An 18,291-nucleotide genomic window follows, 5' to 3' on the forward strand; every position below is an offset into this window, starting at 1 on the left:
CTTGTACTATTATGCACCCCTCATGTTCAGGCTCCTGTACTATTATGCACCCCCCTATGTTCAGGCTCCTGTACTGCTATGCACAATCCCCATGTTCAGGCTCCTGTACTGCTATGCAGAACCCCTCCATGTTCAGGCTCCTGTACTGCTATGCACCCCCCATGTTCAGGCTCCTGTACTGCTATGCACCCCCATGTTCAGGCTCCTGTACTGCTATGCATACCCCCATGTTCAGGCTTCTGGTCTAATATGCACAACTCCCCCCCATGTTCAGGCTCCTGTACTGCTATGCACAACCCCCCATGTTCAGGCTCCTGTACTGCTATGCACATCCCCCTCCCCATGTTCAGGCTCCTGTACTGCTATGCACATCCTCCCATGTTCAGGCTCCTGTACTATTATGCACACCCCCATGTTCAGGCTCCTGTACTGCTATGCACAACCCCATGTTCAGGCTCCTGTACTGCTATGCACAACCCCCATGTTCAGGCTCCTGTACTGCTATGCACAACCCTCCCCATGTTCAGGCTCCTGTACTGCTATGCACAGCCCCTCCCATGTTCAGGCTCCTGTACTGCTATGCACAACCCCCATGTTCAGGCTCTTGTTTAATAAGCATTATTTCAGTAATATTACCGATGTTGGGATACATTTCCATTTGACTAAGGTGCACATGTAAAACAACACTCTGTCTAGTAGCATTATGAAGCCCATATCCCTGACATGAAGCACCACTTCTGGTCATGTTACCATTTCCAACAACAAGGGCTTGAATATGAGAGACTTTTGAAATTTCTTATCCCTGGATATCCTTTCCATGATTGGTTAAACCGGGAAGGGAGACTCATTTTTACATCAATGCACTCATATTTCTGAATACTAATGTGTTGATCCAGCTGTGTCAGCCTAAATGGGCACAGACAAATGTGTGAGCGACTTCATTCTTCACTGTGGTCCAATTAACTGTAGTTAGTAGGAGTGTCAGAGAAGGCATCTAGGTAACCTCCCTAGAGGCTCCGCTTCCAGACTCTTAATATCAAAGATGTTTGGATGCACTTCACTGAAAGATCCCAAAGTGCCATGCCAAGGTAAGACTCTTACTAGAGTATTTTCAGTGTGGAATCTTAGGTTTTTAGGAGGACATTGTGAGAGTACCTCTTTTGTCTTTTATACCTCATCCCTTTGTTCAGCCAGCAGGGTTTTGGTGTTCAAATCCTGCAGTACACTGTTAATGTTGTTGGTACTTGAGCAGCATGCAGTTCAAAGAGAACTTTCTCAGTTTTTAGCTAATGTTCATACCCCAGCACATATATCCATTTGACATACAGTACTGATAACCCATCCATCCTTTTTGTTTAGCTAAGCTTTAAAACATCATATAGTTCACTTCCACAGACAATGCATCTGTAACACTGAGGTCTTCTACTGACTCTGCTTCTCTGGTCCACAAATGACTGGGAGACACGTCTGCTATATATTGTATTTTCAGCATCAGTTTCACTCAGTTCTACAAAATTCACTTTCTTGACTTTGTTTCAAGCCATATGATTTTTCCACTGTTCCTCCTTTTGGCTTATCAATAATGTTACTCTGCCAGTCTTTGGTTTTCCTACCCTTATGTCAAGTGTTATGGATACTGAGCTTTTTTTTTCATTGCATTATGACCACCTTCAGTTGTGACACAGCATATTTTTGAGTCTTTTGAACATTGATTCAATTCATTTCCAACTATGCTGCACATAAAATGCCTGCCTGTCTCTAGTGGTGGCAGTCCTCTTATTTATGTACTGAAATGAGTATGTCATTTATATGAATATGAATTTACTAAATGGACAGAAAAGTGAACAAAAAACATTGATCCTTTTAGAGTGAATCCAAACGGACTGAATAGAGGAAAAAGAGTAATAAAAAATAAACAATATTTTTGTCATGGGGCACACCCTCAGTCCCTCCCATATTCCTTGCATATTATATATGCCAACTCTGAAATCGCACAACAACGGGGTACAGGTGAATTCCCAAACACTACTGTTTAGGGATATTTCAAAGAAAGCAGGCAAATGGCTGAAAAAGTAGCCTATAAGAGCATTTACTCTTTAAGCATTTGCTCTTACAGACTAGAACCATTAAAATATTGTTTTAAGCCTATTTTATTTTTCTGTTTCTTCCTCTTGCAAATTATTATAAACAATCATTACTATAATTACTGTAGGCTTCACTGGCAACTTTTTTTTATCTTCCCTACAGCAATTATGTGAAAAACAGTATTATACCCCTATATAGCAACATTTTTACCTTCATGATATTTAATTGTAGGTATCTAGGACTGCAAGCACATTGAGTTTACATGATCGAATGACCAGAATGTCGAAACCTTGTTTTTCAAGACCACAGTGTCAAAGATTGCATTTCTCGAAAGCTGACATGATCGAAGTTCAACCCATTGAATATCATGGTAGCCCAGCAGTTCAAATGTCACAGTGTATATAGACATGTATGTATGCATCTAGTAAGGACAGTGTATTTAAGTAGTAGCACTCCTGGATGTCTGAGCCGCTGGCCTCCCATGGTATTCAACGGGGTGAACTTCGATCAAGTCAGTTTTCGACAAATGCAATATTCGACTTTATGGTCTCGACAGAGTGGGTTTTGACATTTTGACAATTCGATCATGTCAACTAGATCCCTACAAGCCACATGTTTGCCATTTTATTTTTTTTTTTTGGGTGGAGCAGGGGGAATTTATGAAATTCTTTGAATGAAAAATTAAAGGCTACTGTTTGAATTTAACTAATCTGGACTATCATGGAATATAAATACTTATTTTGGTTGCAGTACTTTACTGGCCTGTTATCTGTTTTGTCTTGTAGCAGCACAATTTTAAAGCACTTTCATTAGTATTTTGTTCATTTTAAAGAAGACTGTTCCCAATGTTTGTGATGGTCTCTCCAGATCTTTATGTTCAGCTCTAACAGCCATAATTCTCCTAATTAACACTATGTTTCAACATGCCTCTCTGCTCAGATATGCTATTTATTTAACTGAAACAGTATAGACACAAAACGTTTTAGCTTGCTTTTATTTATTTTATTTTATTTATTTTACATTTGTTGACCGGGAATGTCTGACTGAGCCGAAGCCCTTTTTCAGCAGAGACCCGAGGAGAAAAGCTCCAGTAAATAGATATAACATTTTATCATTATTACAGGTATTATACTGATGGAATGAGGTAATCAGCTAGCAGACTACAAGAGCATTTTTGAGAATATACAGATTACATTTTGTCATAAATACTAGTATTATATATAGAAAAATGTAAAAGACAGGTAGATTATAGTCAGAGCAGTTTTAAAAGTAGTAGTTAGCATAAAAGAGCAACATAGGAGTAGAATGTTAATTTTACAATTAAATCAAACAGGATGCAATAAAAGTTTCAGAGAGAGGGGAAAGCTATTGATTAGTGGAGAGAAATAGAGGGTTTTCAAGGTGAGTTTGAGCATTGGCAGATCCATTTCCTGTTGAAATATTTTTTTAGAGTTAGTTTAAATTGCTTGAGATGTGTGAGTGTTCGAATTTCGAAGGGAAGTTTGTTCCATTTGATAGAGGTATGATAGCTGTATAGGCTACACCCTGCTTTAGATTTTGGGTTATAGATTTTTAAGAGGTCTTGGGAGGAGCTTCGGAGGCTTCTTGTAGGAGTATAGTGAGAGATGATGGTGTGTAAGGCTGGACAAAAAGATGGTTGGAAGAGAATTGTGTGTATGGTTTGGTGCTGGGAGAGAAGGAGCAGGTGAGGTAACTCAAGCCAGTTTAAATATCTTAAGAGAGAGACAGTGGTGAGATCTATAGGAAAGCTGAGTTGCAAATCTCGCTACTTTATGGTATGTGGCCTCAAGTCTAGTAAGGAGAGATGAGTTAAGGTTAGTAAGGATTTTGAGCAAGATGTTAGGCAGGGAAGAAGGTAGGCATGAGTGAGGGCTATTCTAGCTTCCTGGGTGAGAAATATTTTATTTCTATAAAGCAGGCCTAATTTAAAGTGCGTATTCCTTATACAGTTGTTTATGTGGAGGGCGAATTTTAGTTGATCATCGATTGTGATTCCAAGGAGTTTTGAGCTAGATTCAACTACAATAGGAGTCTTATTGAGTGACTGGATAGTAAAAGAGGATTTTATATGGTTAGATGTTTTGGGAAGGAAAAGTAGGAGCTTTGTTTTCTTGGGGTTGAGGATGAGTTTGTTTGAGAGCCATGTTTCTACTTAGTTAAAGGATGTTTGGGTAGCTGATAAGAGTTCAGAGGGAGAGTTAGCCATTGTAATGACTGTAGAGTCATCAGCATACTGGATAACAGAGGAAAGTGGGCAGGAGGTACAGAGCAGGTTTGTGAAGATGTTGAAAAGCAGTGGCCCTAGAATGGATCCTTGTGGGACTCCCATTTGTATTGGAAGGGGAGTAGATAAAGCAGTGTCCCATTATACTGATTGAAATCTATCTTGTAGGTAGCTTTCAAACCATACCACTGTATCAGGAGAGAAATTAAGGTTAGACAGTCTGTTTAATAGTAGAGAGTGAGAAACAGTATCAAAGGCCTTTGAGAGATCGAGGAAGATAGGATCTAAGTTTATGGTCATCTCTGGCCAGGGAGATAGTACTGAGAAAGGATAGAAGTGCAGTATACGTGCTATGCTTTGGTTGGAAACCATGTTGTGTTGGTGTACGTAGGTTTTCCAGAGAGAGAGATGATCCATGACTTGAGTATATATGCACTTTTCAAGAACATTTGACAGTAGGGAGAGGATGACAATAGGTCTAAAGTTAGACATTCCAGTGGAGTCACCACCTTTGTGGATAGGCAGGGTGCAGAAATGTTTCCAGATGGATGGTACTTTGGATTCAGAGATTGAGTGGTTTATTATGATAGAGATGGGGAGGGCAAGTGAATGGGCAGCTGTCTGAAGAAAGTATGATTGGATGTTATCAGCAGATACTGAGTAGGGTTTTAGTTTGGAGAGTAAGGTTTGAATGTATGTTGTAGAGATGGGCTTCAGGGAGAAGATTTTGGGAGGGGTAGCTGAGGAGGAAGCTTGGTTTATGGGGTTTGTTGTAGTGGAGCTATTGGAGTTAAAGAGTTTGGATATTGATTCGACAAAGTGAGAATTGAAGGTTTTAGCAGTTTCTTCTGGTGTCTTTTCTGGGGTAGGGTTTGGTGAGGTAGGGTTTCCAGGATGAAGTATTTGATTGATAGCATTCCAGAATTTTTTGGGGTTAGATTTTAGTGTCGTAGGGGGGGTTGGGATATAATTCTTTTTTTGTCTTTATTGATAAGCCTTTTGGCCAGGTTTCTTTGTTCTTTATATCTTTGTAGGTCATTTGGGTCTTTAGTTTGAAGCCATTTTTTTCCAGGACTTATCTCTAGATTTCATGAGAGTTCTTGTGTTTTTTGTTAGCCAAGGAGATATGGTTCCTTTTGTCCTAATTTTACGAGGTGGGGCTAACGAGTTTACGATATCCAGAAAAGTAGACTTGAAAGCAATGACAGCTTCATCTAGGGGGAGCTGGGTGAGGAAGTCCCAGCATACTCTAGATATGAGAGTATTGAATGTTTCAGGGTTGAAGTTGGAGAGATTATGTCTAGTAATATATCTGTGTGGTTTAGAGAGGTGGTTTGAGTATCTTAGCACCTTTATGGGTGAGTGGTCACTCAGAGTATCAGCAAGGGCTTCTGGATTGTGATATTTAGAAGGAGCTGAGACAAGTATCCAATCAATGAGGGTATCTGTGGTGTGGGTGTTGTTAAAATGTTTTGGCTTATTAATTAGCTGGGTAAATCCATATAAATTAATATTATATGGGGAACCTGGGTTATTTAGGGTTATCCAATTAATATTTACATCACCAAGGAGGATTGTTTCATTTGGGATGTTTAAGGAGAGATAGGAGAGAATGTTTTCCAGTAGTGGAATATTGTCCCCTGGAGGGAAGTAGGTGGCTACTATAGTAATTATGGCATAGTTGTTTAGTTTAAGGTTAACTGCCAGTGTTTCTGCTGGGGAGAAAGATGGGATAGAATGGTTAATGTGAGAAATAGTAAGATTGTTGGAATAGACTATGGCAACTCCCCCGCCCTTTTTGTTGTTACGGTCAAGGCGAATAATGTTATAGCCAGGGGGAGAATATCATTATTTAGGTTGTGGGGTTTAAGCCAGGTTTCTGTTACTGTGATGACATCAGGGGTATGATTTGCTATCCATGCATGAAACAGACTAACTTTGTTGAGAACATTTTGTTTATTAATAGAATAGAAGGTGATTTGTTTTTGAGGTGCAGTTTGGTGGGCTGGGGTGAGAGGGGTGTTTGGGATAGAGATAAGGTTAGAGTTTGGACCTGGAGTTGGGTGTATGTCACCTGCTATTATAGGTTCATAGGTTCATAGGTAGGTACTAGGCTATTGGCCCTGGGGCCTATACAAGTCCAGCCAAAAAGGTACCCTGGCTTTTGCCACCCAAGAAAATTATTTTCCTGTGCCACTGTTGAGCAGAGCCACAGAGGTGATCCCTGGGGTGAATTTCCTATTTCCCATCCAATCATCAAGATTTTTCTTGAAGAGTGCTAATGAGGAGCTTTGTTTGATATAGATAGGTAGTTTATTCCAGAGTATGGGAAGTCTCTGGGACAGGAATCTATCACTCCGGCATGTTCTGTTTATTGTGTTGACAAGGTTTAGGTCCCTAGAGCGTGTAGCTTGGAGGGATTGGGATTTCTTTAAGTGGAGCATGTCCAACAGCTCTGGGTTTGACATAGCTTTGTATGTTAGGCAGAGATCACCTCTGAGTAGGCGATATGTGATGGAGTAAAGCTGGCGTTTTTTGAGACGATCTGCATAAGGCATCTGTTTGAGGCAGGTAATCCTCTTTGTGAGGTATTTCTGTGGCCTTTCCTGTTGTTGTAGATGTCTTGTGAGGTACATACCAAAAGGGGCGTTGTACCCTATAATGGGTCTAATGAGTGATGAGTAGAGGGGAGCAATGACCTCCTTTTTTCTGGATGAGAAACCTTTTGTGATGAGGTGTGCCATGTAGAAGGATTTCCTGACTACTGTGGTGATGTAATTATCAAAGGAGAAACTACTGTCCACCTGTGTCCCAAGATCTCTTATCACACTTTCGGTGTTAAGTATATTATCACCTATGTTGTAGTTCATGGGTACAGAGTTTTTACCAAAGGGGATGACAATGCACTTTTTGGCATTGAGCTTGAAGCCATGGCTTTGACACCAGGCATCTATCCCAGTGACACCCTTTTGTAGGATGTCCACATCGTTAGGAGTTTCGATTATGGCTCCTAGTTTGCAGTCATCTGCAAACTTCATTAGCCAAAGACCTTCTGTGTTAGTCTGTACTTCAGAGAAATAGATACCAAACAGGAGAGGACCCAGGACTGAACCCTGTGGTACTCCACTTGCCACTGGTCTGAAGTCGGATTTGGAGTCTGCTACTTTCACAGTGTGGGTTCTGTCAGTGAGCCATTTGGCAACCCATCTTGTGACATAGGGATTTATACCTAGTTTAGTGAGTTTATCTATTATTCCAGAGTGGGGGATGGTGTAGAAAGCCTTGTCAAGATCTAGATAGGCTGTGTGAACCACCTTACCCTTGTCTACAGCTTTGGTGACTGCTTCAAAGAAGTCTATCAGGTTTAGGAGACATGATCTGCCTTTTACAAACCCGAACTGGGTGGGGTCCAGAGTTTGGAGATTACCAATGTCTTTGTTTATAAGTTCCATGATGATACATTCCATGGCCTTGCAAACCAGGCTTGTCAGGCTAATGGGGCGGTAGTTCCCAGGGTCCATGGTGGCTCCCCCCTTGTGCAGTGGGATAACCGTTGATGTGCACCATTCAGCAGGCACAGTAGTGTAGTTCATGTAGAACACAGCCTGGGATGTTGTCTGGTCCCATGGATGCTGTGTTCTTGGCTTTGGAGAGTGTGTTTTTTACCTGTGCAGCCGTGATTACAGGAACTTTGCATTCTTCCGGTATAGAGATGGGCTCTTTAGGGGGTGAGAGGGGGGTAAAGTTAGTACTGAACCTATCTGCCAGGATGTTGGCATTATCAGATGGGTCTGTATATTTAGTGCCATTGTGCTGTAACTCAGAGCAGATCTGAGTGTTGCCATTGAGATTCTTGACATAGCTATAGAATGCTTTGTGGTTGTCTTTAGAATCAGTGGCAATTTTGTTTTTGTAACTAGCTTTGGAGGATTTTATCAGGGATCGCAGCTTCTTACTGAGGCTGACCAGGGAGCTCCTCCACTCGTGGGATTTTACTCTCTTTTGCAACAGTTTCTTCCTTCTGTTGTACAGTTTGTTTATGGCAGTGGACCACCAGATTGGCTTCCATTTTTTGGAGGATAGCATCTTGGTTCTGTTTGGGATAGCATGATCCATTCACTCATGTAAGTGCTTATAAAATGCAATTGTGTAGGATTCAGTAGTTGTAACTGTATTGTCCATCTGCATGGGTGTCATGAAGTTCACCACTTATGTCTTAAGAAGCATGAAGTTGGCTTTGGAGAAATTTTTTACCATGGTTTCCTTAATGGGGGGTAGGGGCAGCATGTGGATATCTAGGGTAATTAGCTTATGGTCAGATCGGACCAATGAGGAGTTGACTTCAGGTGTGGAACACCGGTCACTCATGTTGGTAATAACTAGATCTAGGATATTGTTGGCCCTGTTGGGGGTGTGGATAAGTTGATCCAGGACTTCCCTACACAAAAAATTGTGAATTAAATTGCTCTGGGTGCTCTCTCCCTGCCTTTAAAGTTAATATATTGTATTGTAGTGGGGAAGCTTTTAGTTTTTGATGTGAGTGGGTAGTATCTAATAAGCTTTGTCTTGTTTTTTGAAGATAGGGGGTAAGAAGGAGGCATTTTTATTTTAGGGAGTTGGATGTTAGAGGGTAAAATAGAGGTAGAGATGGTGACGACATTGTTTGAGTAAGAGTGATCGTTTGGAAGTGGGTTGGTGGCATGTTTATGGAAATAGGGTAATGGTGCATTGGGTGCAGTGAGCTGAAGTAATAGGATTACATATAATAGAAGGTTGGTGAGCAATAAGGTATACATCATGAGAATCAGATGTAGAAATAAGTTTGAGATGTAGTAGGTAGAGAAGGAGGCAGAAGTATGGAAGGTGGAGGTGTGTGAGATTAAAGTTGGTGGGAGAGTAGTTGATTTGTAAGATATTGGGAAATATAGGGTTTATCAGATGATTGGAGGTAGAAGAGGGTAAGTGTTTGGAGAGGAGGGGAGCAAAAGTAGAAGGGTGGGCTATGAGAGTGGGAGGGGACTTAATACCTGAAGGAAGATGATAGGTAATAGTAAGAGGGGGTGTGGCTATAGAACTATAAGTGTAAGAGTACTGGGGGTGGGTGAGAATTGGGGGCAGAGTAGGGGAGCGGAGTGAGCCCGTAGGGCAAACAGAGCGGGCAGAGAAAAACGAAGTGAGTAGTGCAGAAAAATATATCAGTAACTACAGTTTAATAAATTAAATCAAGGTTTATAACTGAAATTTTAAGGGACAGTAGTTTAGACAACTTTGAATGTAGATTTTAATTTTAGCAAGGAGGGGATGGGAATTTAACTGTTATAAAACTGGGGAGCAGGAGTAGAAATATCTACAAGCTTTGGGAAAAAAAACTTCGGGAGATGAAAGTTGTATGAGTTTTTAACTTAGGTAGGTGCTGCCAGCTATTGGCAGAAGAAGATAGCAAAACAGAAAGTGATATGCTAAATGTGTTTTGTTGCAGTGTGTTTTAAGTTAAAAGACTAGAGGGGGAGAGTGGCTGGTGGGCTGCGGTAGGCTGCTTGGACACGCACTTGGGAGGTCACACTAACACATATAGGTAGTAAAAATAGTTCTACAGGATATTTGTAATAAGGCTCCTTACATTCACAATTTTTTGTGTAGGGAAGTCCACACTATAGTAGCATTTCTTTGAAGCCTGGCTAGCAGGCAAATTCAGTGGTGTCTTCTGGGTTTAGCAGGAACATAGTCCTTTAACTTTAAAGGCAGGGCGGGAGCACCTGGAGCGATTTAATTCAACATTTTTTGTGTAGGGAAGTCCACACTATAGTAGCATTTCTTTGAAGCTTGGCTAGCAGGCAAATTCAGTGGTGTCTTCTGGGTTTAGCAGGAAGGTAGTCCTTTAACTTTAAAGGCAGGGAGGGAGCACCTGGAGCGATTTATGGGAGGCAAGTCAAGCAGCCCAACCGCAGGATCGGCCAAGGGAAATGTGGACGCCCAAAATATTTTATGTTTCTAGAACAGTTTGCTTTATTCAAAACTTGTTCCTAGCTAACTAGGTACAGTAACCTCAGTCCTTTGCAAAACATTCCTAGTTGCAAACTTCCAAAAATGCTGTTAAGGCATCATGCCACATTCGTTTTGTGCCCACACTGTCCACTTTAAAATAATTTTTATATCATTCTGTCCTTAAAAGATACTATCCATCATGTGTGTCATGCTCAAAATGATTTGCATAGCCAATAAACAGATGTGCCTGGGGGTTCACAAATGCTGTGTCCTCGACTGTGGCCAGGCTAATGCTACTGACACTTGTGTGCATGAGGCACAGCAAGCCTAATTATATAAGCATGTGACCATGCCAGCATGCAAGTGGCCACACCAGTGTGCATGACCAGGAGCCTCTTGTTTTAGCAACAGCACAGACCCATGGCTAGATCATGGTAAAACTCATTGTGGCCACATTGAATATAAGCAGTTGTGAGATAAACAATGACAATGCATGAGCACCCCCATTGTTAACACAAGTGCGTGCACTCAGATGTAAAATGTTAATGTAATCAATTGTAATCAATGGAAACACACACACACACACACATACACATATATATATATATATATATATATATATATATATATATATAGATATATAGATAGATATATACATATATGTACAGAGAGAAAGAGAGATGTGCAGTAGGAGGGAAAGTACCACTTATAGCTGAGGGTGTAGTACAGATTAGACCATAGTAACAGAATTCTCAGAGAGGGACAACATAAAATGCTAATTGAGATGCAGAACAAAACAATTGTCAGAAAAGCAGAGCAACAAAGGTGCTACGACAATACATGAATTGTGAAGAATGTGAAAACTACCCAGGAGAGGTGAGATACAATAAAGTAACATGACATACTAACCTGCCTCAGTTCAGCATACATCAGAATGCTAGCAGTGGACATGTACTCACTGTTGAATTTTATTACATGTGGAATATGTTTCCCTGATGTGACTGAATCGATCATTTCAACCCACACTCCAGTATATCTACAGTTTACTGCCAAGGTGATTCACTGCAGCAGTCGGAATAAACATGTTCACAAAACAGACATATCATGGAAATGTAGCACAGATACAGAAGGATGGACAAAGAAAAAAAATGTGGCTCAAGGGAACTGAGTCTATGACTTTCTTATTGGATGCTGTCATAGTAGTGCATTAGCATGCAAAACCATTTCTGAGTCTATGACTTTCTTATTAGATGCTGGCATAGCAGTGCATTAGCATGCAAAACCATTTCTCAGGCTATGACTTTCCTAATGGATGTTGTCATAGAAGTACATTAGCATGCAAAACCATTTCTGAGGCTATGACTTTCCTATTGGATGCTGTCATAGCAGTGCATTAGCATGCAAAACCATTTCTGAGGCTATGACTTTCCTATTGGATGCTGTCATAGCAGTGCATTAGCATGCAAAACCATTTCTGAGTCTATGACTGTCCTATTGGATGCTGTCATAACGGGGCATTAACATGTGAAACCATTTCACCAGTTAATTTAAAGGGTTCATAAACATCATATCTTACTAATAATATTACATCTAGAATATATAACATACTACCATGCAATACACAACAACAGATTTGCTGTATGAAAATCTAGTTTTCAACATTCAGATATTATGCTACCTTGTCCAAACTCTTAACTCATTTTCAGTGAAATACAACCCGATGTAGGTGCAGAAGTACAGATTACCTCTGTTGATTACGCAAAAAATCAATGGTATGTGGCCAGGGGTCTAAAAATAGTACACATCGTGTCTAGAAAAATGTAGATAACAAAGTGCATCCTCTACACATTTGGTTTACAATCCACTAGCTGGACATATTAATGGTTATTGAGACATGGCTAGCTAAAGTGTAATGGTATGCATGAGTCTTACATCCCCTTTTGTATAACAGTCTTTGCAAAGACAGGGTCCACAAAGGAGCTTGCAGAGTTGGTATAAAATTGCAAGATAATCATGCATGCTTTCTGTCTGAAACCTAGATGCCAACATCTCCACATCATGAATTTATTTAAATTAATGGAAAAATCAGTGATGCCAAACTGCTAAGCACTGATTGTATATCTGCACTATCATGCTATCATGTAAAGATGAAAGCATAATTGATAAGGATTTAAACTTGCTTGTTCTTATATTATTTCCAAAGTTGTTATCCTTGGTGATGTCATCATAGACTGGAAGGTATAGATGAGTCAAATCACCCTTAATTCATTTCTATGGATTTGCTCAGATTACTTAACTTACAATTTCTACTGCAAATACATTTTGTAAAGTGATACTGCTTGACTCTATTCTTGTTTCCCCACCCAAAAAGCATATATCAAGATGGTGTCACACTTAATAACATTAGTAATTATCTATCTGAATTTGTTACCGCGTACCTGACATGATATATATATATATATATATATATATATATATATATATATATATGTGTGTGTGTGTGAGTGTGTGTGTGTGTGTGTGTGTGAGTGTGTGTGTGTGTGTGTGTGTGTGTGTCTATGCCAGATGATCGACTTTTCAGAAATTCAGAAAAAATATCAAAGAGACCATCAGATCAAGTTGCTGAAAACTCGAACATTAAAAAAAAAAAAAAAAATTCTGCGCCCCACACACCCTCTGCAAATTGTATATACCAACTGTGAGACTGGACTACATTAATGAAAAGGGTAAATTTCCCAATCTTATGTGTACCGGTGTACTACAATCTCCATTCAAAACTTTTGAGTTTTCAAAAACTCAATAATATGGTCTCGCCCATATTGTGTTCAAGTTTCTGAAAACTTATATATATATATATATATATATATATATATATATATATATATATATATATATATATATGGGTCTACTTCTATTCACCAACTCCCATTTCATCGAACTCCCATTTCACCGAAACTTCATTACATCGACATGCATTTGCCCCCTTCCCCAATGTTGTGCGACCCTGGAGTTGATATATATAGTAGGGGGTGTGGGGGGCACAGCCCCCCACACTGGGGTGAGGCGAAGCCCCACCTAAAATCTTGTCGATGTAATGAAGTTTCGGTGAAATGGGAGTTTGACGAAATGGGAGTTGGTGAATAGAAGTAGACCCATATATATATATATATATATATATATATATATATATATATATATATATATATATATATATATATATATATATATATATATATATATATATATATATATATATATATATATATATATATATGGGTCAACTATGTAATCCTGAAATACTGAAATCCCGAATTTCAGTATTTAGAAATTACATAGCTGAAAACCGAACTAAAACACAAAATCCCGAAACCCCATAACTGCGAAATGTAAAATCCCGAATGTACTCTACACATACAGCACACATATATACATACACACAACTTCCCCCCACAATCAAATATATAATACTACACTACAGATAAAGCAGGGGGGCACCCCTCACCCCCCACTTAAATATTCTAACTCCAAGATCGCATAGACACACAAAGGAAACTCACACCGTCACATTTTACAGTCCCTCACATACACACATCACAGTCACAACACACACTTACACACAATAAAGCCCCTAGGCAACACACTTGCACATACATACCTACCTAAACCTCCACCCATCCATTCACACACTGCACCAGCAGAAGCGCTAATTCAGCATCTCCGATCTTGGGATTTTGAATTTCGCGCTTCTGGGGGTTTCGGAAATGTGTGTTTTCAGCTATGTTATTTTGAAATACTGAAATTAGGGATTTCAGTATTTTGGGATTACATAGTGACCCGTATATATATATATATATATATATATATATATATATATATATATATATATATATATATATATATTAAATGAGTCAAAGGTTCCATTACTTGTACATTACAAGGAATTTTATCTTGATTTCATTAACTCTTGTTTGAAGCAATATAAACTGTTTTCCTCTGAATGAAATGGCTACTTACTTCAACTCAGTGTTTCTAAAAATCTTTAGATATGCTCGCTCCTTTCAAAGAGAATAATATAAAACACATTTTTACCCTTGGATTTCTGCTGATATCAGAAAGATGACAGCAAAGAACGATCATATATGGGTAAACCATCACAAAACAAACTACTTATTTCAACAAACTTTCAGTCTGAAACTATAAGAGTAAAAAACAATTGTTTCCAGCAAACCATCATATTAGCCTTACTCAACAACAACAAAAAGCAATTAACAGAAAACAGAAATCAAAATTTAAACTAATCATAAATGAAGTATTGAACACTGTAAAGGAGATACAAAATGGAGGTGGGATGTTTAGAAAGGCGAACAAGCAGATTACATAGAAATAAATGGAATCTGTGGAAATCAAACATGCAGAATAATGTTCAGGAGGAGGAGGAGTGAGGTTTAACGGAAGACTGGAATTGAGCAATTTATACAATGATAATTGTTACAAACAAAACATATATGTATACTGCATGAAGTTAATTAAACAAGGGCGATGCAGTGGAAATATTATTAACTAAACTGCTAGACTTCCTTACAAACTACATTTCCTGTATATATGAATTGTAATGTCTTTGTTTCTGTTGCTATTTGTAATATGACTGCCTTGAAATTTCTCCATGGACAGTAACAAAAATGAAACTTCCTACCTTGACATTCCAGGCTACCAAATGATAACCTGAAAACATGAAACATCAGTCCAGGTTTGATGTAACTGGTAAAACACTGGCACACTTATTAAGCAAGAAGACACAAATCAAGGTAAGGGGGTTACCCATCTGTCATTTTGAAAGTTATCAGTTATGCCCTAGATGATTCTATACTGGGGCTAGTTCTTTTTGGACTAGTATTCTTATATAAAAGAGTGACATCCCTGCTGAGGCTAACCGAATATGTTGATGGTTGCAAATTGAGCAGTGTGCATTTAGTTCAGGCAATGACTCTGAAGTTCTTCAAGATGGCGTAAAAAAGTCCACACCTGATGCAGCAGGAATGATTTAATATTTAATATCAGTAAACATAGCTTAATAGGACTTGTCTGCTATCATTAAACATCTAGTGACACTGGTAAAAAATATAAATGTTCACCTATGTTCATGCAGCAAAGTCAGAAAAAATATATCTGTATCCCATCTAATCTTAAAGAACATGTCTAGCCATTCCAGGGTAATCAATGTGGCACTTTATACCTCCCTGATCTGAGCCATCATTTAACACAGTGTTACATCTTTTAGCCCTTCAATAAGCCTTATGAAACAAAATGAAAAGGTGCAAGTTCTTTCCACAAAAATCATAGAGCTGGAAAATGTGAACCATTCAGAAAGGCTTCAGAAATTGTCATATTATTCTGTTTCTTATAGGTTACTTTATTTATTTATTTATTTAACATCTGTTGACTGGGAATGTCCGACTAGGTTCCACTAGGACCGGGAATGTCCGACTAGGTTACTTAGAGGTCACCTCTGTTTTAGGAGATTCGGATCTTGTTTTGCTTGAAATTTTATGGCTAGAATATACACTGCTGGAAGATTTAACACAAGATCTAGGAACTTAATGCTAAAAATAAAGATCAATAATAGAAAATGACAGATATATTACACAGTGCCTTCCAAGATTATTTTCTCTCTCTCTCTCTCTCTCTCTGTTTCTCTGTTTCTCTAGCTAGTTACCTAGATCTATTTGCCCATCTATATATGTATAAATATGTGTGCATTTATTGGTGTTACGTGCTGTAGACTCAATGTCAGTCCATGGCAACTCTATGGGTATTTGTCTTCAGTCAGATGACCAAGCACTGCCACTGTAGTTATTGTATCAACACATCACACTGGGGTCTTCTTTTTTCACACTGACCTGCACTCTTGCCAAACACATCTTTTTCTAATGATGTTTTTATTCCCTTGATATTTCTGAAGAATAAAAGTCTAAGACTTGTCAGAAGAGTTTGCAGACAGTACTTGGGTTTAATCTCATCTAATACTAAGTGATTTGTTTTTCAAGGAATCCATACTATGTGCAGTATTCTTTGTCAACATCATAATTCAAAGGCATCGGTCTTCCCCCTACCAAGATTCTTAACTGTCCAACTTTTACATCTCTATGACGTTATTGAAAATACCACAGTTTGGACAAGCTGAATAGTGATATACAGAAATACATCTCCTTTCTTGAGGTCTGTCTATCGGTATATAAACAGTGGAGGATTATATTAATGGAGATTTGGGTGACCACACGAGGCACATGGTTTTGGTAGGAGTGGCACCCCCTACAGCAACAATGAGCACCATGTTTCAGAACAATGCATCTACAAGGCTTTTGGTCTGATGTGCAACACTGTTTGAGATGAGCATAAATACAGCCGTCACTAAACTTTCTAATTCTATAACCTTCTCCTTTTTCTTTAATAAAGTGTCAAAAAAGCACCACATGTTATTTGATTATACTCACAGGTACTATATAGTACTCAACCTCTTGGAATAAGAAATCTGGACAAAACCATAAATAATGGGGGGACAAAGGCCCTAAAATAGTGACAATTTTGAAATATTGCTCTTACAAACTTAGAAAGTGGATAGAATAACACGTTTTGCATTAGCATTAATTTTCTGAAGCATATGGAGTCTGAATATCAAATGTCTGTCATTATTTTTTGACTTCACTCCTCAAAGATTTGGCAATGGCTTGCCAGAAAACCACAATTTTACGAGTAACAGGCCAAGAATATGAGGCAAAAATGTGGACATTCTGTGAAAATCTGTACAGTTGAGAGGTATCAGTACTACTGTCCTGTAGTACTACTGTCCTGCTACAATGAAAAAAAATACAGAAACAAGAAAAATATTGGCATCTTAAAAAAATCTAAAATTGATGCTTGGGTCACAGGGTCTAGGTCAGCAAGGAAAGGCAGAGGTGCATTGCAAAGGTGCATGCTTAGAAATGGTCAACATTACACTCACAAACTACATTTCTGACTCAGATATTTGGGCACAGATGAGAGTTGATGTAAATGGTTGAAATTTTGATTGCCTTTTGTAGGCAAGAGGAATGTAAGTAAAATATCATAAAAGCATTCCATTGTGCAATCTGTCAGTTAAGAAAGGAAAGTTAACTAAGTTAAAAGTTAAACACTTTCTACTACACATTATTAAGTTTCTATTTTTTTTTTCAATTTATTTACCTCATTGAAGATGGTGACTAATGCCTTTCAGATGAAAGCACTTAACTTTTCCGCATAACTCTGAACTTATTTGCTCAGGAATCTGGGACACAAACAAAACAAAGAGAGACAAAAGCCCCACATCAGGTTCTTTTTAAAAATATTACAATGACTTACAAAGTTAATAGCGTATTTTGCATCAATGTGCATTTTCTAATGAATAAGTATAGATGTCTGCTTTTATTGACTGACAGTAATTCCCAGTGATTTACCAGAAAGTCAAAAAAACTTAAGGAAGGCAAAAATATGGTGCAAAAAAAGAGGGACATAGGTTAAAGATATGTTTTTTTGTTGTCCGGTGTTGCTCATCCTTCTCTGACACAGATGACAAGCAGGCGGGGTATTTCGTTTAGATGGTTTAATACATAGAAACACATCAGCATGGACAGCGGCATTATAAAATACAAACAAACCAATTAACAGAGAGGCCTTACGTACATGCATACTTACATCTCAACAGCTTACTATAAAATGGCAGTCTAGTTTGGACATGCTCAGTATTTATACACTTGTGCAAGCCCTTGGATAACTTCTTAAAGGTACATACACACACATTGAGCTACATCTGGTTTCAAGACATTTTCTTACTTCTTTTTAAACATGCAGAAATCACACAATTTAAGATGTGCAGAAGTTATAGGTATGCTGTGTATCTCAGCAATGGTATAAAAACAGGTGGCGATTATTAGAAACATCTGACCTTGATTAACTGCTGG

This window comes from Protopterus annectens, chromosome 17.part0 (assembly GCF_019279795.1).
Source record: "Protopterus annectens isolate FY-2018-M chromosome 17.part0, PAN1.0, whole genome shotgun sequence".
NCBI classification, from domain to species: Eukaryota; Metazoa; Chordata; order Ceratodontiformes; family Protopteridae; genus Protopterus; species Protopterus annectens.